Source organism: Panonychus citri, unplaced genomic scaffold, assembly GCF_014898815.1.
Source record: "Panonychus citri isolate SS breed McGregor unplaced genomic scaffold, ASM1489881v1 Contig00011, whole genome shotgun sequence".
In the NCBI taxonomy this organism is placed as follows: domain Eukaryota; kingdom Metazoa; phylum Arthropoda; class Arachnida; order Trombidiformes; family Tetranychidae; genus Panonychus; species Panonychus citri.
The window spans coordinates 7,509-26,878 of record NW_026515416.1 but is presented as its reverse complement, the minus strand read 5'-3'; the positions used below and the strand labels follow the sequence as shown (position 1 = coordinate 26,878).

The 19,370-nt window shown below is 39.2% G+C and overlaps 1 pseudogene; it reads right to left on the bottom strand.

The window, feature by feature from the left end:
- Nucleotides 1-588: 588 nt before the first annotated feature.
- Nucleotides 589-19,257, bottom strand: LOC128391692 (chromodomain-helicase-DNA-binding protein 7-like; annotated as a pseudogene).
- Nucleotides 19,258-19,370: the final 113 nt, after the last annotated feature.

The window sequence follows — 19,370 nt, the reverse complement described above, 5'->3', positions numbered from 1 at the left end:
TCACGGGATTTACAAGGGGATTAAGGGGATGAGAAAATTTGACAGTGGGTGTGGTAGTTGATTAAAGATGATGATTGAGATTGTGACAGTTTCTTTTCTTTTTCATGTCTTCTTATTGTTGTTGCGTCATTTTGTTTTCTTTTAGTTGTTGTTATGAAATACATTAGGCCCAATGGAACATTGTTTTCTTGGTAGAAGTGGTCAAGAGATTTGTATTTATACATCAATTGCTGGTGGATTGGGACGGGGACAGTTGGACAAATTATCATTGATTCTTGGGATGGACAAGGATTATTGCCGATCATTTGCCGCATCTTTTTGTTTGCGTCAGTTGAACGCAGACAAAGGGATGGAAATAAAAGAAAGAAGAAAAAAACAAGCAATATTATATATCAATCAGAGATAATTAATTAAACACGGCAATAGAAAAGGTTCGAGGTGAGGGAAGAAATAAAAATGTCCAGCAAATGGTAAATTGGGGCTTTTCAATTGTTGCTTTTTGGGTTCTAAAGATGTTGATGTTGTTGTCGATGAAAATGATGATGAAGATGAGGATGAGGATGATGATGATGATGATGATGATGGTGATGATGGTGGTGGTGATACTGGATAAAATGAGAAATGACAGATGATTATGCAAATGAGAATATTTTTCCATGATAATGAGGATGATAAATATGAGGATGAAGATGCTGATCGAGACATAATGTTAGTTAACAATTGGATTAGTTGACGATTGGTCCTTATCTTCAATCTAACAATTGATCAACACATCATTAATGTCCGATGTTCATTAAATTTGATATTGGATGGTCAGAATATAATAATAATGGTGTCATGCTTTTGGAGAGTAATAAGAAGAGGGCAGAGAGAAAGAGGAAATGATGAGGATGATTATGATTATGATCATGTGGTGAGAGAGCGATTTACAACAGCAGCGATGATCGAAATGGAGATAATGTTACAACTTAAAAAAGGTCGAGTTAAGAACTTTCAGTAGAATTGAATTTAACATAATTAGGCAAAAAGGTTTGAAAGAATCAATTTTTCATCTTTTCTTAGCAAAAAGACTGTACAAATGAAACATTATCTATCTTTCGTTTCTTTTGCTTCAGATTATTTCGCAAATGTCCAATATAACAGATGATTTAAATATGAATGAGATTACAGGTTGGGATGTGTTATGGTTAAGAGATGCAATCAAATGGTCGATCCTGAAACACTAAGATAAAAATTGTTATGAACAAGAGGAAAGGGCAAAGATAAACGATGATTAAGTTGATTTTGGTTTTTGAGCAGCTCTGGTTGTTTACCCAAGTAATAATAATAATATTCGAGTTCACTAGCAATTAGTTAATTGTTAAACAAGTTAAAGTTGTCGTGAGGAGATTAAGATATTGTCCAGCCTTTTAAATGCTGAATTCGCCTTCAATGGTAATCATGATGATCAGAGAGTCGATAAAAAAAGCATTTGTTGCTCACAATGAAAATTATCACAGATTTTTGTTTACAAATTATCACCTCCGTTTGTTAATCTAATCAAATATCTGGAAGCTTTTGCTTTCACTTTTCCCTTATTCACAGTCGGTGGTGATTTCATGCTCGACGCCGAAGATGTTGACCGCCGTTGTTTCCCTCTTCTATTGGCACCATCGTGATCTGCTCCCGAGTCCATGTCGGTGTCAGTGTCAAGGTTTTCATGCATATCTTCAAGTTCACCGTTCAAATCATCTTCATCGTCTTCTTGTCCCATCAGAGATTTCAGACTTTCGTCATCAGAGTCTCGAGACCCGAGACTCCGCTCATGGAGGAGCCATTGACGATCCGCCGGTGGGCATTAGGTGTTGATATGCTGGATGATGAAGTGGATGCAGTGGGTAAAGTGGGAGGAGGTGGACTCTTCATGGACAACGAGGGTGATGCAGAAGCTTTTGAGTGTTTGGATGACGACGATGAAGGTGCTTTTACATTGGCTGATGAGTTTGAACTGTTTTAGATCTGGAGTGGCCGGAAGAAGAGGATATCCCTTTTGGAAGCATGTGATGAAGAGGTTGAAGCAGATGTTGTTGTTGTTGAGGTAGATGCGGTTGTGCCTAATCCTGGCATGTTACCTAATCCGTTCATAAGTCCTGATTGCGCCGCTAAAGATGCGAAATGAGGGGAACTCATTGGGATGTTCCCGAGTCCGAGGGAATTGTAATATGGAAAGAGGTAGGGAAATGATCGATACGCATTGGATAAATCATTCAAATTCAAACTCGGATTTAGTCCCAAGTTTGCATTCGGATTTTGGCTCTGACTTTGGTTCTGATTCTGATTTTGGAACTTGAGCTTTTACTACTTTTATGACTGCTACTTGATTTCTCGGAGCCACCGCCACTTTTACCTTCTCTTGACTGCTCGATCCTCGGTCCGTCTTTTACCTTCATTTCCCCCAAAGTCACCAATGGACATCGGATTGAAACCAGATCCCAAACCAGGGAAATTGAGACCGGAAAGACCAAGTAATGAACTCGTTAGTCCCATGTTTGAAAGTCCAGGGTATGGGAAAAGCATTTGCGATGCATTGGCAGCTGAACTGGTGGAAGATGTTGCGGTCGATGAAGTTGAGACACTGTTATTATTACGGGAACTTGAGGAAGATTGACTGGGATTAGTTGCCGCTGCGGCTGCCGACATGTAACTATTTGGATCCATCAACAACTTTTGGAAAGCATAGCTGTTTAGTAAATTAGGTTGATATTAAATGGAGCTAATGATGAAGGCGGAATCCAAAACTAGAACTAGTTGATGGTGTATTTGTTGATGATGCAGATGCAGAACTTGATGCTGCTTGATTGGCCAATAGAGAGGCGGCTGTTGCTCTTCGTGGACTAACACCCGAATCACTGTGTTTAGATCTACTACTTTCTCCAGCCTTTCGGTCACTTGTTCGAGTTCGAATTGTTGGAGGTGGATCTCTAGGTGCTTGTTGTGAAGACTGAAAGATAATTCAAATTGCACATGAAAATTTAGTAAAATTGAGATAAATCAACAAAAGGGATGAGTAAAGTGACTTACCATTGCTTTGAGAGCTGGAAGGTTTTCTCTGAGTAGAGCGGCCCATTTAGGGTCCATTTCATACATTGGATTCTTTTTAGAAAATCAGGTAATTTTTGAGAGTTGGAGCTTTTGATCCAGTGAGCTAAATCAAAAGAATAATGATGATTATTAATCAAATATAAATATGGAAAACATTAATTACGTACCTTCTTTCCATTTAGTTTGTTTATCAATGGTATGTGTTCTTCTCAGTCAAATTTTGTAAGTTTGGCAGAGATGAAGAATGAGAAGATGAGGATGAAGCTGGAGGAGGTTGTTGAATCGGCTGCACTTTCGGTAGTGATTGTTGGGGTGTATTATCGGGCTTAGAACGGCGAGAGCTTCGTTTTTTACTATCTGGTAACTCCAACAACTGAGTCTATAAAGTGAAGATGAAAAATTAATGAGTGAAAACAACGAGTAAACTAATGGTAGTTTGTTTTGATTATAAGTGGAAGTTAACACATTTGCAGCTAAAGGCGATGCTCCAGATAATATTGCAGCGGCGGAGGCAAAGGTTGGATTGTTCATTAACTCGGGATTTTCAGCAAGGATTTTCTTTAATTGTTGTACAGCATCTTCCTTAAAAGCTTTATCCATTTTAGATGAGCTTCCCTTTCCTAAATTACCAGCGATATCAGCTGATACTGATTGTTGGTGGTGATGTTGACGAGAGGATGAAGAGGAAGATGAAGATGATTCTCTATGTCCAGAACGAGGAGGATTGACTTTCGGTGGTGGGAAGTTTGTCTTTTCTGGAGGTTTCATTGATAAGTCTCGAGTAAGAGATGCAGATAAAGCTGATGATGATCGAGATGAGGAATGAGCGGCGGGTGGAGTTCGAGTTCGATCTTTTGGTGTAGATGATCGAGTTTCTACTTTATCCAATTCAGATCTTGCCCTCATGTCCCGAGGTGATGGTGTTGGTTTACTCTCAGGCACAGGATCATCTTGTTTCTCTTGCATCATTTTCTTTCTTTGTAATAAATTATTAGCAAGATCATCAATTCGTCTTCCAGTACGTTTACCTGTTTGTCCCTTTTTACCGAAAGTGGGTGATGTTAAACATGGATCATCATCTTTACAATCTTTCTTTACTGGACCACTAAGGTCAAGTACCGATGAAAGAGACACTGGTGTTGATGATCGTTTAACAACCTTATCAGGAGCTGCTAAAGGTTTAGATCCTGGACTCATGTGTTGCATTCCAGGAACAGGCTTAGTGAATCGCAGGTCAACGGTGTCCAGATTTGGTATTCGTTTGGTGTTGGAAACTGAGTGAGCAGCGGGAGGAGCTCCCAAAGATTTGCTCGAAGACGATTTATTTGGAAGATCGGAAATGGGTGGTGCAAGAGGTGTTTTAATCGATGATGATGAAGCGAATGGATGAACTACAGTTGGAAGATGATGGTGAGAATGTGAGTGAGAGTGAGAGTGAGAATGAGATTTACTTCGACCCTCTGAACCATGAGATCGATTCATCAAAGAGATGAACCTTTATCCTCATTAACAAGTTCATTTCGGAAGTTTTGAAGTGACATTGAAAACAATGGTGGCAACAGAGGAGGAGTATTGATCATGGAGCTCATATTGGGAGTCATGTTTTTCTTTGAGGATTGAATATTATTGTCCGATTGTTGTAGTAAATTTCTTAGTTTAGCTCTTTCCGGATGTTCCATTTCATAGCGACCTCTTCGTCGTCTACCTCGAGATCGAAGTCGCCCTCCGGCATCAATCATACCAGAAGCATTAGCGACATCAAACATAAATGGATCAGGTGAAGGTGAAACTGACTCATGTCGAGGTGTATTGTCGGGTGTTTGTTGTGGAGTTGCCTCTCTACTCATACTGGAAATGCTCACAGGAGATGCCGCTCTCGGTGAACTATCGGCAGTCGCAATACTTGGTGTTGAAGGTACAGTTGCAAGAGCTGTGAATAGAGCTTGTTTAGCGAAAGGCCAATCGTTTTTATCGACGCAGTGACAAATTTGTTCCAATCGAACAATTAACACTCGTTCTTTTGGCCATCGAATGAAACCTCGACTTGCGAAATTGTCAGTCGATTGGTTGAAGAAAGAAGCATCGTTTTCTAAAATGCTGCCTGAATTGACCAATGGAGCCTTCGAGTCCATTTGCGACACTTCCTTCTTGATAATCGTGATCTCCATTTGGGTGTTTCGAGCTACAACTCTTTCTGATTTTCTTTTACCTTCTTCTTTTGATGGAGATTCTTCGGCAATCTTTTCTTTCAATTCTTCGACCACTTTAACGATCTCATTCGATCTTTCGATGGATTTTTCATCATCTTCTTCGATCTTACTTTCTCTTATTTCCTCTTCTTCTTCTTCTTTCTTGGATTCTTGTTGTTCTTGTTTTTCTTCCTCGGATTCCACAGTTGATTGTTTTCCATTTTCTTCATTATCATCCTTGTTTTCTTTTTCAGTCTTTTCTTCTTCTTCTTCTACTTGTTCTTGTTCTTTTTCTTCAATTTGATCCATTTTTTCAACTTCACTTGGAGACTTTTCTTTGTCCTTTTCTTGTTCAACAGTTTCATCAGTTTCTTTGATTTCGTCAACTGATTTCTCTGTTTCCATAGGGACTTCATCTTCTTTAGTTTTATCTTCAGAAGATTCTTTATCAGCTGTTGACTCCTCACTTATTTTATCGATGATCTTTGAAGATTCATCTTCAGTTTCTTCAACTGACTTTTCTTCGCCGGGTAGAACAGTTTCTTCGTTGGTTTCGTCCTTAATTTTCTTTTCTTTGTCTTCTTCTTCTTCTTCTCCAGCTGAAACTTTCTCTTCTTCTTTCTTTTCATCATCAGTTGTTTTATCAACTGTTTCTGACTCTTGCTCAGCTTTTTCTTCGACTGAGGTTTCGTCCTTATCTTCAGTACTTGGTGTTTCTTTAGGATCTTTTTCTTCATTCTCTGACGCTGAAGTTTCTTTTTCTTCCTTTTCAGGATCTTTTGCACTTTCGTCTTTATCTAAGCTCATATCAGTCACTTCTTCGTTGACTTTTTCTTCCTTTTCGTCATCGATTTCTTTGGTAGGTGTTTTGTCATTTGGTTCTTCAATCTTATCAACTTCCATCGATTCAGCTTCGGTTGACTCTTTTTCTTTAGTTTCAGAGTCTTTAGATTCTTCCATTAAGTCATTGGTTGTTTCTCTTTCTTTGTTGTCAACTTCTCCTTCTCCTTCTTCTTCTTTCACTTCAGCTGGAGTGATCTTCTCATCTGTTGCTGTTTCTTCAACAACAGACTTTTCGGTGGTTAAATTGATCTCTGTTTCCTTCTCGATCTCTTCGATTTTCAGTTGTTCCTCTTGCTTTTCAACCTTGGCTTCTTTAACCTTTGGCTTCGCTTCAATCTTGTTGATTTCAAGTGTTGTATCTCTTCTGGATTCAACTTTAGTCTTTGCCTCTGCTTCATCATTACGGAAGATTTTCATAAATGATAACTCAGGATCGTTCATCAAATTGATATCCAAACGATTGAGACCATATTTAGCAGCACCAACAAGAAGGTCTTTATCATGTCGACCACAAATCCACCAATCAGGAAGATCAATTGACATTTGACACAAGTTAAGTCTCTCATCGAGTTCGGGATGAGGTAAAATCTCTTCGCGAATTTTACAAAGAAGCTCAATTCGAGCAAGAGCTCGACTTGCCTTATCCTCTGAAATTGGATCAACGAGGTAGTTGTAGTTTTCCTCTTCGTCTGTAAGAGGACGACCGGTGACCTTTTTACACATGGCAAAGAAAGACTTGTAATACTCGGTAAGAGATTCATCTGATTTCTTGTCCAATTTGGACATGAGTCGAAAACGAGACCAATCATATTGACCAGTCTCTTTGTTGTAATCGACACCATAGGAGATGATAGTTCGATAGAAATCAGAGTCATCTTTCTTGGACCATCTTCTCTGAGCCACTTCTCGTCTCTTCTCTTGCAAAACAGCAGCACTGCGTTCGAGTCGCTCTTGCTTCTTCACGTTACGTTGATAGGCCGAGATGAGATTTCGGAATCTCTTGTTAAGGTCAGAAGACGATGGGAAAGGATTGACCATTTCTCCAGAAATACTCGACTCTTTCGCTTTAAGCTCTTCATTCACTCCCGACTCATTGACAGAAACACCTTCAGGAGCTTCTGTTTCATCTTCTTCCTCTTTGTTGATATCGTCCGATGTTAATTCAGCCATCAAAGCAGTTCCATCGGGTGGGCCACATCGACTCAAGAAACACAAGGCGGGATCTAGTCTCATTCGATTGTAACGATCGTAACCATGTTTAAATACTCCCATCAGAAGGATTTATCAGCATCTTCATCCCACCAACCAGGTAATCCAGGGTAACCATCCCTACTTGGCGGAGAGAAAGGAGCTTCTACAAGAGATTCCTTGCTGATTGGTTCACAAAGATCACCAAATATCTCGGTTTTCAAGTACCACAACAGTTTGAAACGAAGCAGAATTTTGTTACAAATTTTACTGATGTGACTTCGATAGTCTTCCGGCAACAAAAGATCGGGATTGAAAAAATCTTCTTTGGCCCATTCATAGACTGAAAAGGGATCCGAAGAGTCAATTGGTTGCACAATTTGCTGAACTACAGGAGGTGATTGTTGTTGTTGATTCTTTGATTTCTTTGATCTTCTTTAGACCCACTTGGAGATGGTTCTTGATTCTCGTCTTCGGCCATTGTCGTTGACTTGTTACCTTTACCTTCTTCCATCTTGTAATCAGTTGGAGCGATTATTTCCCAATAAAAGATGTTTCTTTCCTCTTATCATCTCCTCGCACATTTTGAAGACATTGTAACATTATCACTCGCGACATGTTCAACATCCTGTAAGGTGATGTGTCTCTTGAATATTCCTGTTTCAAGGTACTTGTCCCATCGACCCCAACCATAACAAAGTAAACCCTTTTCGACTTGGTAACATTCAGCTTTAGTCCAATTACCTGGAGCAAAGTCTTCCATGAATTCGTCGTCTCGTTCTCGTCCTCGTTTACCTTTCTTGAGTTTGAATTTGGTTCTTCCTCCACGAGTCCGATTCGAAACATTTTCTTCGTCTTCGTCACTGAATCAGCATCAGAAATTTCCAACATTTGCTCATCTTGACCAAACCTTTTCGTTTGTGTTCTTCGTCTTGGTTCTTGGACAATTAAATCATTTTTACCGGTAATTTCTTCGACATCAAGCTGCGCTTTTTTGGCCCATTTTTCCCAAAAGTTTGGATCATCGATTTCGATATCCGATCGATTTTCAGAGGCAGCAAAAGTCGCTTTAGAGAAGGTACTTCCTTTCTCTTCGCTTTCCAATGTGATGATTTGCGTTCGTCGTTGTAAAATCTGGTCGATGTCTTCTTCAAAATTTATCTCCGGCATTGTCATCATCCATTATCGCTCCATAAGCTCCTTTTCGGAGTAAATCTTCAACGTCACTTTTGGATAGTCCATTTTCACTCACCGTTGCATTACTGTTCATTGATTGTAAAACAGCTCGATCCAAGCCGAGTTTTAATGAGGCCTTGTCAAACATTTCTCTCTCGTAAGTGTTGCGACAAATTAGTCGATACACTTTAACCATTTTCGATTGACCGATTCGATGACAACGAGCTTGAGCCTGCAAATCGTTTTGTGGATTCCAATCAGAGTCAAAGATTATCACAGTATCAGCAGCGGTCAAGTTGATACCCAAACCACCAGCTCGAGTACAAAGCAGGAAAACAAATCGATCAGAACCTGGTTTCGAGAATCTGTCGATTGCTGCTTGTCTCATGTTACCTCGAACTCGTCCATCGATCCGTTCAAATGGATACTTGTTCTGAACCAAATAGTCTTCCAAAATGTCCAGACAACGGACCATTTGGGAGAAGATGAGAACTCGATGTCCATCAGCTTTCAGACGAGGCAACAGTTTGTCAATAAGCACAAGTTTACCTGAGGCATGAACAAGAGCATCGAGTAAAAGTGACGATGAGTCCGGTTTACTTTGTCTGTATTCAGAAATTATTGATTCTTCTGCTCCATTGATGAGATAAGGATGAATACAACACTTTCTCAATTCCATCATGGTGTTCATTAGATTGGGAATATTTTGTTTGCTGTTTCCTTTGGTCAAGAATTGGAAATTTCTTTCCAAAATAGCTCGATAGTATTTCTTTTGGACATTGGTCAGTTCCACTTCGATGATGGTCTCTTCTTTGGGAGCCAAACTCTTCTCTACGTCTTCTTTCAATCGACGTAACATCATCGGTTTAAGAAGAGCTTTCAGTTTATCGACTTGATCTTCCGTCTTGAGATCACCAAATTCAGCGATAAACAATTCCGAAGATGCAAATTGACTTGGTTCCAAGAAGTTCAGTAGACTGAATAGTTCTTCAACGTTGTTCTGTAAGGGAGTTCCAGTTAAGAGAACTCGATGTTCCATATTTAAGAGTCGCAAACCTTCAAGAAGTTTACAGTTTCGGTTCTTGAGACGATGAGCTTCGTCGATGATACAAGCTCTCCAATGAATTTCCGAAGTTCCAAACAATCAGTTAGAACCACTTCGAAGGTTGTGATCATCACTTGGAATTTGAAGAAACCTTCATATCTTTCACCGTTTTCCTTTTTGTAGTACATTTCATATTCTTGTAACATGTTTCGACTCGCAGAACTGCCATGATAAGTGATCACATTAAGATCGGTCCAGGTTTCAAATTCTCGTTGCCAATTACCAATCGTTGAAAGAGGCACGATTATTAAGAAAGGTCCAGTTATCCCGAATCGGAACATTTCGGACACAAAAGATATCGACTGAATGGTTTTACCAAGACCCATTTCATCAGCGAGAATACAATTACGTCTAAGCAAACAGAAACAAACATGACAAACATTAATTAGAAAATTAGAAATGAAAGTAAACATTAGCAATTACTCAGTATCATCATTATGATTGTGAAATTATGACTTACCCATTATGCCAACAAAACATCAACCAATTGACTCCTTCTAATTGATATTCTCGTAAAGTGTTGCCTGATTTGTAGACAGGAGAAGAATCTAATTTCTTCCATTCATTGGCCTTTGGTCTCTTCTTTGGTTTCCATTTATCTTTTGGTGGTGGACTTTTGAACTTCCAGAAATGAGCGATTTTCAATGGATCCAAATCATCCTCTAGTTCCCAAGTACTTTCTTCATAAGGTAACGCTCTCCATTTAACTAAATAATGACGAACTATTCTTTTCTTCAGAACTTTCTTTGTGCGTTTAACAATCACAGGCTTCGATTCCACTTCAGAAGAAGCTTCAGTCTTTTCTTCGTCTTTCACTTCTTCGTTTGATTTATTTTCGTCTGATTCCAATTTAGACTCTTCAGTGACATCTTTCTTTTCGTCATTTTCTCCATCGACCGAATCCATTTTGTTCTTTCCATTTCCATTTTCATCATCTTTGACATCTTTACTATCTTTCGATGGCTCTTCGAGATTCTCGAGTATTTCTGATTCGTCCTTTTCTTTGATTGAACTTTCACCATCTTTATCTTTGCAATCTTTCATTTCGATGTCTTCGTCTTTCTCCTCAACAGAAGTTGCATCAACTTTAGTCTCTGATTCTGATGATTGTTTCTCACTCTCATCAGTTTCAGAATTCACTTCAGTCTTTTGATCTTCATCTGACTTATTATCACCGTCGATTTTAGATGATAATTCATCAGCTTCTGGCATAATTTCTACAGGAGCGATCGTCACTTCGGTGTCAATGGTTGTTTCAGATTTATGAACTTTGTTCGCATCTTCACCTTCTTTCAATTGATCACCTTCACTCTTTTCACTCATTAAAACTGGAACAATTTCCACTTTGGTATCATCTCGGAATCTTCATCATCTTCACCGATTTCAACCTCTTCTTCGATGGTTTCTTCGATCTCTTGTACATCCAGGATTCGATCAACTTCAGTATAATCAGGATTAAATGGTTCATCGTCCAAAAAGTTTATGTCGATTTCACTTTCTTTCTTTTGTTTCCATCGCTTAATCTTCTGGTTCACTCTTTTATCTCCCATTTCCAGTTCTTCTTCAGTTCTCCATTCACAATGGAGATAAGATAAATTCTTGTATTTGACATAATACTCTTCGATTTTGATCTTTTGTCCTTCGGCAATTTGTTCTTCTCCATCTTCTGCCTCGATTTCCCGCTCGCCCATTCGCGAGGCCATGATCTTATCCACGACCATCGTATCTTCGGCGATTTTGGTCACTTGAACATGAGAATCTAAAACTTTCTTCTCGCCACTTGCCCCTTCGCCTTTTTCAGCGCTGTTTGAATCTTCCTCTGACAGATCAAGATCAATATCATCCGTGTACTTTTGTCGCTTAGTATTACGAGCTGATCGGCGTTTGAGTGAGTCGGCCAAAGGATCTTCGATTGGAGATGGTGGTGGAGTCTTTTCAATGTCCGAAGCATCAGATGACCCCAGTCGCTTTCGCTTCTTTGATTTACCAAATTTAAGCGCAAGTTTCGGTAACTTTTTCTTACTCTTACCAGATCCATCTTTCAGTTTGGGCTTCGCTCTGCTGGGTCGCTTTTTCTTGCCTTTTGATTTACTTGCTGAACCATCGGTGGTATTTAAAGTTGTATCACCGTCGATCGTTGTATCTTCAGGTAGTCCCTCACCTCCTTCTCCGATCATTTCCGAGGGAAGAGTCGTATCTTCGGCTGGGTATTCCAGGGGAATTTCCTCTTCGACCACTTTCTTCTTGACTCTCTTTTTCTTCTTCTTTTTCGTCTTCTCTGGCTCCCCTTCTCCTCCTTCTCCACCTCCCTCACCTACTTCGCCCATTTCTCCACCTTCTACAGCTGTATCTTCACTTTTAACTACGTTTTCATCTTTCTTTTTTCTCTTGCGTTTCTTTTTCTTGTTTTCTTGACCATCTTCCGAGAAAAAAGTCTGATGTCCACCCTCACTCATGAATGGACCCTCGTCAAAAGGAACCGTGTCTTTCAGCTCTTTGGCTTTGCGTTTCTTTGCCTTTCTTTTGACGGGAGTACTTGCGGGAGTCTGTTCTTCATTAAACTCCATCTTACTGATAACTACACCATCGTCACATGTATTGTCAGATAGTGTGGTGGGTAATTCTGGAGGAGGTGGAAGAAGTTGAGGCACTTCAACTGGCGGAGGAGGAGTTGAAGTTTGATTTGGAAAATTTTGCCCCAATGATGATACAACTTCATTGGATAAAAAATCCTCTGATTGAGTTGATTGTTGTGCTTGTGATAGTAACTGTGGTGTCGCTCCTTGAAGAGGGGAGGCGGAAGCGGTGGTAGTGGTTGAAAAGAAGACTCAACTTGCAGTGTTCAATTCCATGTCCATCCAACGCTTGTGCTTCGGGTTGTACCTCAGTTTGATTAATGTTTCCAGGTTGAGTAAGAGAATTGTCATCTCCAGTTATACCATAAAAGTTATCACTTGTTAAACTAGGATCACGAAAATATTTAAATTGTCATTTGTCTCTCCGTCTGACCATCGTTACTTGTTGTGCTTGCAATTGTCTCCGATGAAGATGATTGATTAATGTTTTCATCGTGAACACTTTTGGTGAAACTGTTTTCGGGCTGAATTTCTGAGGACAAACCACCAAGTTGGTCCGTTTGCTCTTCACTTGACTCTAAACTTGCATCTTCTTGTTTTTGTTGTTGTTGTTGCTCACGCGGTTGGTGTTGTTGTTGAGGAGGAGGAGAAGATGTGATTGCTGTTGCATCGAGTCAGTGTGTTCACTTATTGGTTGTGATGGTAACGATGATTGAGGAGGTGGAGGTGGTGGTGGTGGTGGATGAGAGGGATGAGAAGGATGAACAGGTTGTTGTTGATTAAGTTGAGAGTCATAAGGAATTGAACTTTCTGGTGGCATCGGCTTATAAGCCGACGGATCGTTTCCCGGAATCCTTGAAGGATCATGAGATGGCGGTGGTGGATACATCATTTCACTTGGAATATCTGGACGAGACTGAAAATCGGGGGGAGGCAATTGACCAAGACTATCCATTTGTCCATACATATCAGATCCTTGAGGACCCAAACCATGCGAGGGATGAGGTGGTAATGATGATGGCGGTGGTGGAGGTGGATAAGACATTGGTCCTCCTCCTCCTCCACCCATACTTGGGTCAATTGGCATTTGACCACCAGGACCTTGTGTTGGATATGAATACATGTCACCTGGATTACTTCCCATTGAATAAGATCCATCATAATTTGGTGTCATTGGACCGGACATCATTGAAGGTGATGCTCCCATACGAGATTCAGGAGAGCTTCTTGCTCCCCTTCCTCTGCCCCTTGAACCCGCTCCTTTCGGTGCTCGAGGAGCTCGAGGTTTCTTTTCTTTCTTCGGCTCGGCTGGATCTTTCCTTGGACGACCTTTTCCTTTCTTTTTGGCTATTGGTGGCTCTTGGTCAAATGTATCTCCATAAGGATCATAAGGTTGAGATTGATTCATATCACTGTTACCTCCATATTCATTTTGATTCATTTGATTAGACATCATCGGTCCCATTCCTGGACCTTGATTATAATTTTGATTATACATCATTGAATCAGGACCCATGTAAGGCTGATTCATACTCGAGTCACTTGTCATATTCATATCATAACTTTGATTATATCCACTACCATAATCCCAATTTCCTTGTGATTGATTACCTCCAGGTTGATTAGAGTACATATTAGAACCATCAGACTGTTGTTGTTGTTGTTGCTGTTGTGAATGCTGATGTTGAGGTTGATGTTGAGACTGTTGTTGACTCATATTGTAACTCGATTCACTAGGACCTCCTGACATGTAGTTTGAATGATATTGTCCAGGATCCATTGACTGGACAGTCGACTGACCAGGACCAGGACCAGGAGCACTTAGATCATCTCGTGATGATCTCGATGTCAGTTCACTTGATGATGTATTCGTCTTGTCACTTCTATTATCACCACCAGCGTTGGCGGGACTTGTTAACACACTATAAATATTATTTGAATTAGATCCATCACTTTGTGCTTTTCCATTATCACTTTTACTTTCAGATCCACTGTCATCCTTGGTGATTTGTGGAGATCCATAAGACGAAGTCTTATTTGCATCAATGTTTCTAAAGTTAAATGGTGACATTGGTTGAGATTGCTGATTGGATCCTGGTGTTCGAGGAGACATGACATTCTTATTAACAAGATCTTGTTTTGGATTTGATTGACTTTGATAATTTGAATTATCAATGGAAGATGAATTTGATGAATATGCTTGATTATCGAACATTGAATATTGCTGTCCAGTCATTGAGCTTGAATTATTACTTGACGTTGTTGATGCTAAGGAGAGAAGAGAGAAGAAACAAAAAGAAAAAGAAAAAGATAATGATAATGATAATAAGAAATAGAAATAGAAACAAATAAAATAAAGAAAGAAAGATCGAAAGAAAGAAAGAAAAAGAGAAAATAAGGATCTAATTATCAATAAAATGAACAAGACAAACTGAAGAATCGATTAAAAGTTATAACTTATTACGTAAATATCATCAATTATAATTTCCAGACTAATCAATAATTACTATTGTATTATTTAAACTCAAAGGTTGAATATTTTCACCTCACTTATCGACCAATTATAATAATTATTTTACAATGACGACATTTTGTTTATTAATCCCTGAATCTGGAAATGTTGAAATCTTGAAATCTAATTGATTAAATGTCATCACAAACCATGAATAACTAATTGACTAATAGAGCGCGAGTAGAAACAATTAAATCAATTGTCAAACAAGTGACTTACTTAATGATCGTGATAAACCAGGAGATGGAACCTCTTTACTTTGAGATGATTGTTGTTGTTGTTGATCAATTTGAGATGCTGGTGAATAAGGGACAGAAGAAGCCATTGAGATTGAGTATTGGACATGGAGTTTGACCCTGGGCCAGTTGATGGTTGACCCGGTGGGTGGTGGTCTCCATGATGATGAATTACTCTGAGGGTATCCCGAGTTCCCTCCATAATAACCTCCTGGACCAGAAGAGGCTGAAGATGGGGATGGAAATCGAGGATACAAATTCGATGGTTGTTGTTGATCTGCTTTCTGTGAACCATGAATATTATTGTTGCTGCTTCCTGACATATAATAAGGATTGGAAGCGCTGTTGTTGGATGATGATGACGATGGTGTCGATGAGATTATTGAAGATATTGAGTTGATTTTATTACTGCTGTTTGCTGCTGTTGAAGATGATGAGGAGGATGAAGAAGAAGAGTTAAGGTGAGGCATGACCATTTGTTCCAATTGTTGAAGACTATTAATTGGTGTTGATTGATGTGAAGATAAGGGACCATGAGATGTGGATGAAGATGCAGATGATTGGGACTGTGGGACTTGTGAAGATGAAGATGATGATGATGACGATGCATTATGAGACGAAGATGAACCTGGTGGACCAGCTAATCCACTGGATTTTGAACTGTTACCAGGCGAAAGTCCTGGACCACTAGGACTTGTTAATGAACCCGAACTTGGATAACTGCTTGTTGGACCTGACGTTGAAATCGTAGTTGACCCTCGATCTGGTGTCCGTGATGTTGGCGGCATCGGTGACCCTGCAGGCGGTGTTGGTGTTGGTCGACGAGGTGACATACTAGTTAGAGATGCTGCACTGAACGGCGCTCGATACCCTGGACTATTGGGTCCAGTGTTGGGACCTCCTGTCGACCCAGAGCTCATTGTATAAGGTGAAAGCCGACTTGAAGTCTCACTATACCCCTGACTAACACTGTATCCTTGATATTGCTGTCCTGGGTAATTAACTGACCCTGGAGGGACACTACTACTACTAGAACCTGATGAACCAATCATTCCTCCACTTGTTGACCCGCTGCCACCACCACCACTTCCCGTTGGACCAGAACCAGGACCAGGACCAGGACCAGGGTAACCTAAAGATGTGTAATGAGAAGGTGGTCCTGGTTGAGATTGAGGTTGTCGAGGGCCACCATTGTTACCACTGGATGATGAGGATGATGTTGAGTTTCCTTGTGATGCACTTATATTTTGACTATAAGAAGATGTTAAATATGGTGATGGAGGTTCGGATGGAATGAAACTAGTCAATGAGGAACTTTGTGCTCCCACCTTCCACTGCTAGTACTGTAATATGGTCTCGTGGGTTGAGCTTGTGACTGTGATTGTTGTTGTTGTTGTTGTTGCTGCTGCTGTTGTGATGACTGTTGTTGCTGTTGTTGTTGTTGTGTTGGAGGCTGATGAGGTTGCTTAGTTGGTTGCTGTGAATGCAATGAGCCATAATCACTGGCACCAGGCCCGAAAGGAGATGGAGGTGGTCCTTGCCCACTACGAGAACTACTTGTTTGTCCTGGAGGTCCGAGTGAAGATGGAGGTGGTGGACCCACTCCACTAGTGTTATAACCATAAGGAGGTCGCTGTTGCAAATGACTCATTCCTTGATTGTGCCATAATCTTGTACCAGGTCCTCCTGTTGGTATTGGTCCGTATGATGAAGGATAAGGTCCTGGATATGGACTCCCAGAACCTGGTCCTAGAATCGGTGACAACATCCTTTGATCATTATAACCACTCATTAGACCACGAGTTTGATAACTACTGGAACCAGGTAACGATGTTAAACTGGACTGAGGCACACCGATCCCTCCATTATGTTGGGACATTGGTCCAAGAGATGATGGACCACCAGGACCACTTCCCATTGGAACACCTGGATAACCACTACTAGGATGACCATAACGAGAATCATGCTGAGGATAGTGACCACTTCTCATGGCCGATTGTGAACTTGCTCCAGGAAAACCACTACTTGCATACTGATCATGAACTTTCATCGCATCACCGAGACCACCCAAAGGTACTGAACCTGGAGGCATAGGTAAAGGTGCACCAAAAGGGGGCAAAGATCTTTGAGGTAGCCCATGACCACGAGCACCTGAGAGAATAAAGTGAAAAGTGAAAAGTGAAAAGGAGAAAGTAAAAAATAAAAAATGAATTAAAAATCCCTCGCAAAGTTGACAGAAAACATTTCATTGGATATTTGTTTCTATTTCTATTCTTTGATCCATCAAATGACTGACAGTTGAATATAAATTGAAACCAATTAAATGGATAATAAGCTTTTGTTCTATAGTACAAAAATTCCATTGTAATCCATTCATTTCATCTAATAGACAAACTCAATAGTCACTCAAATGGTGACATTTAAGAAACAGAAAGAAACTCACCATGTGGAGGAATCATTCCATAACCAGGACTACCTCCGATGGCACTTGACGACATCATTGCGGCCATTGCCGCGTTATTTGGTCCAGGGGGTTGCTCCATGTTCGGGCCTCCGGGATTATTATTTGATGGGTTACCAGTTGGCGCATAACCTGGATGGTATCCTAGAGAATGCAACACATTATTAGATTGTTTTAATCATTCTCATAATCATTCTCATAATCATCATCATTATCATATAACAATTGATTGCAACCAATCAGATAATCTACTTACCAAAACCATCACCAAGTAATTGGTAATCGCCCATTGACATAGGGAAATCAATACCTTCAGTTTGATAAACAACTCAACCAGCATACAAACATTTTACACAATAAGACCGGCAATGTAAACATTAGATATTTCACCTTAAATTATCAACTGTTTTTCTTTAAGAACCATGTATCCAATTAAATTATGATAATTAAATTGACAATTTACAATTTACCACAATTTACATTTGATTTGATACCATAAATAATAATAATAATAGTAATGATGGTTGAGAATGTAGTGATGTATTAAAAATTGGTAATGCAATAATAACTTGTTCCTTAAGCCTGTAGACAGAAAAACAGAAAGATGGAGAGTGTGTGAGAGAGAGAAACAAAAATTTAGAAAGAGAATGAAGAAAGAGATGCAGAAAGATAGGAAAAGAAAGGAAAAAGAAGAGAGAGAGAGAGAAGTGAGAGTAATGAGAAGAGACAAAAAACCAAACAATTAATGGGGCTGCCATTCAGCAATAATAATGGAAGATAGGTGAATATAAGAGAGAGAATAAGAAAGATAGAAAGAGAAGAGTGAGAATTTGAAAAAAGCAGAAAGAGAAAGAAAGAGAGAGAGCAAGCACAGGAAAGGAAAAGATCAGTGATCCCAAATTCATTAGCTCCTCCTGTCTAACCACAATGAAATCTTTCAAATGAATATCGGAAGGCTGAATAGACTATTATGTAATTTCAATTCTCCAAAAAATAGAAATTTCTTTATCATTAACAAGTTATTAGCCGATAATTAGTTGAATATATGATCTAGATAAAGAAGGGGAAAAATAAGAAAATGAGTAAATATTTTGGCTCACTAAATTCTCTAACAGACTCTCTTATCTATCTTGAAATTGGAGAAAATCATAAAATGGCTTCTATTAGTTGTTCTCACTATTCAATGAGCAGAAATTCATTTTAAACATAACAAAATTGTCTACCAAGATGAAGATGATTTTATGTGAGAAAAAAAAGGTACAAATGCAATAGTAAACAAAGATATTAACTCTAGAGAAAATAGTATCAAAAGGGAACCCAAACCGTTTCAATGTGAAGGTAAAAATCTCACTAGAAAAAGAGAGAAAGAGAGAGAAAGGAAAATGATAAAGAAAACAAGTTGGTTGCCGGTAGAATGTTAACCAAAAACTGTCATTGATTTAACGAACAAAATTTAACCAAAATTAGAATAGAAAAATTTGTTCCATCTAGAAAATTGACAAATTCTAATCATATCTTCATCATAATTTTCTCATCTTTTTTCTTATTCCTCTTATTCTTCACCTCTCACTCTCTCCCCTTTACACAACATACACACTTTCAACTCCTCCTCAAGCAAAAAGAGAAAAGAGAGAGAGAGAGAGAGAGAGAAAAGCAGACAGATGAAGAGAAAAAGGAGAGAAGAAAAAAAAAGAGGAATCATAGAGAAGGAAAACAAAACTTACCTTTTTAAATGTTAACCGAGTAATTGGATTAATCCGATATAAATAATATCAAGTTGTTTACACAATAGAAACACAATGAGATACAATTAAACAATATAATTAATTTAAATTAATTGTCAAAGTAAAATTATCTTACAATTCCTAGAAATTAAATCCAGAAAAAAATATAAACTCAATACAATTCTCAGTTTTCCCTCTATCGGTGTAAAGACGAACCAATAATAAGAAAAAAAGAATAACAACTAACGCCATCTATTGGAAAAGAAATTTAATCAATCG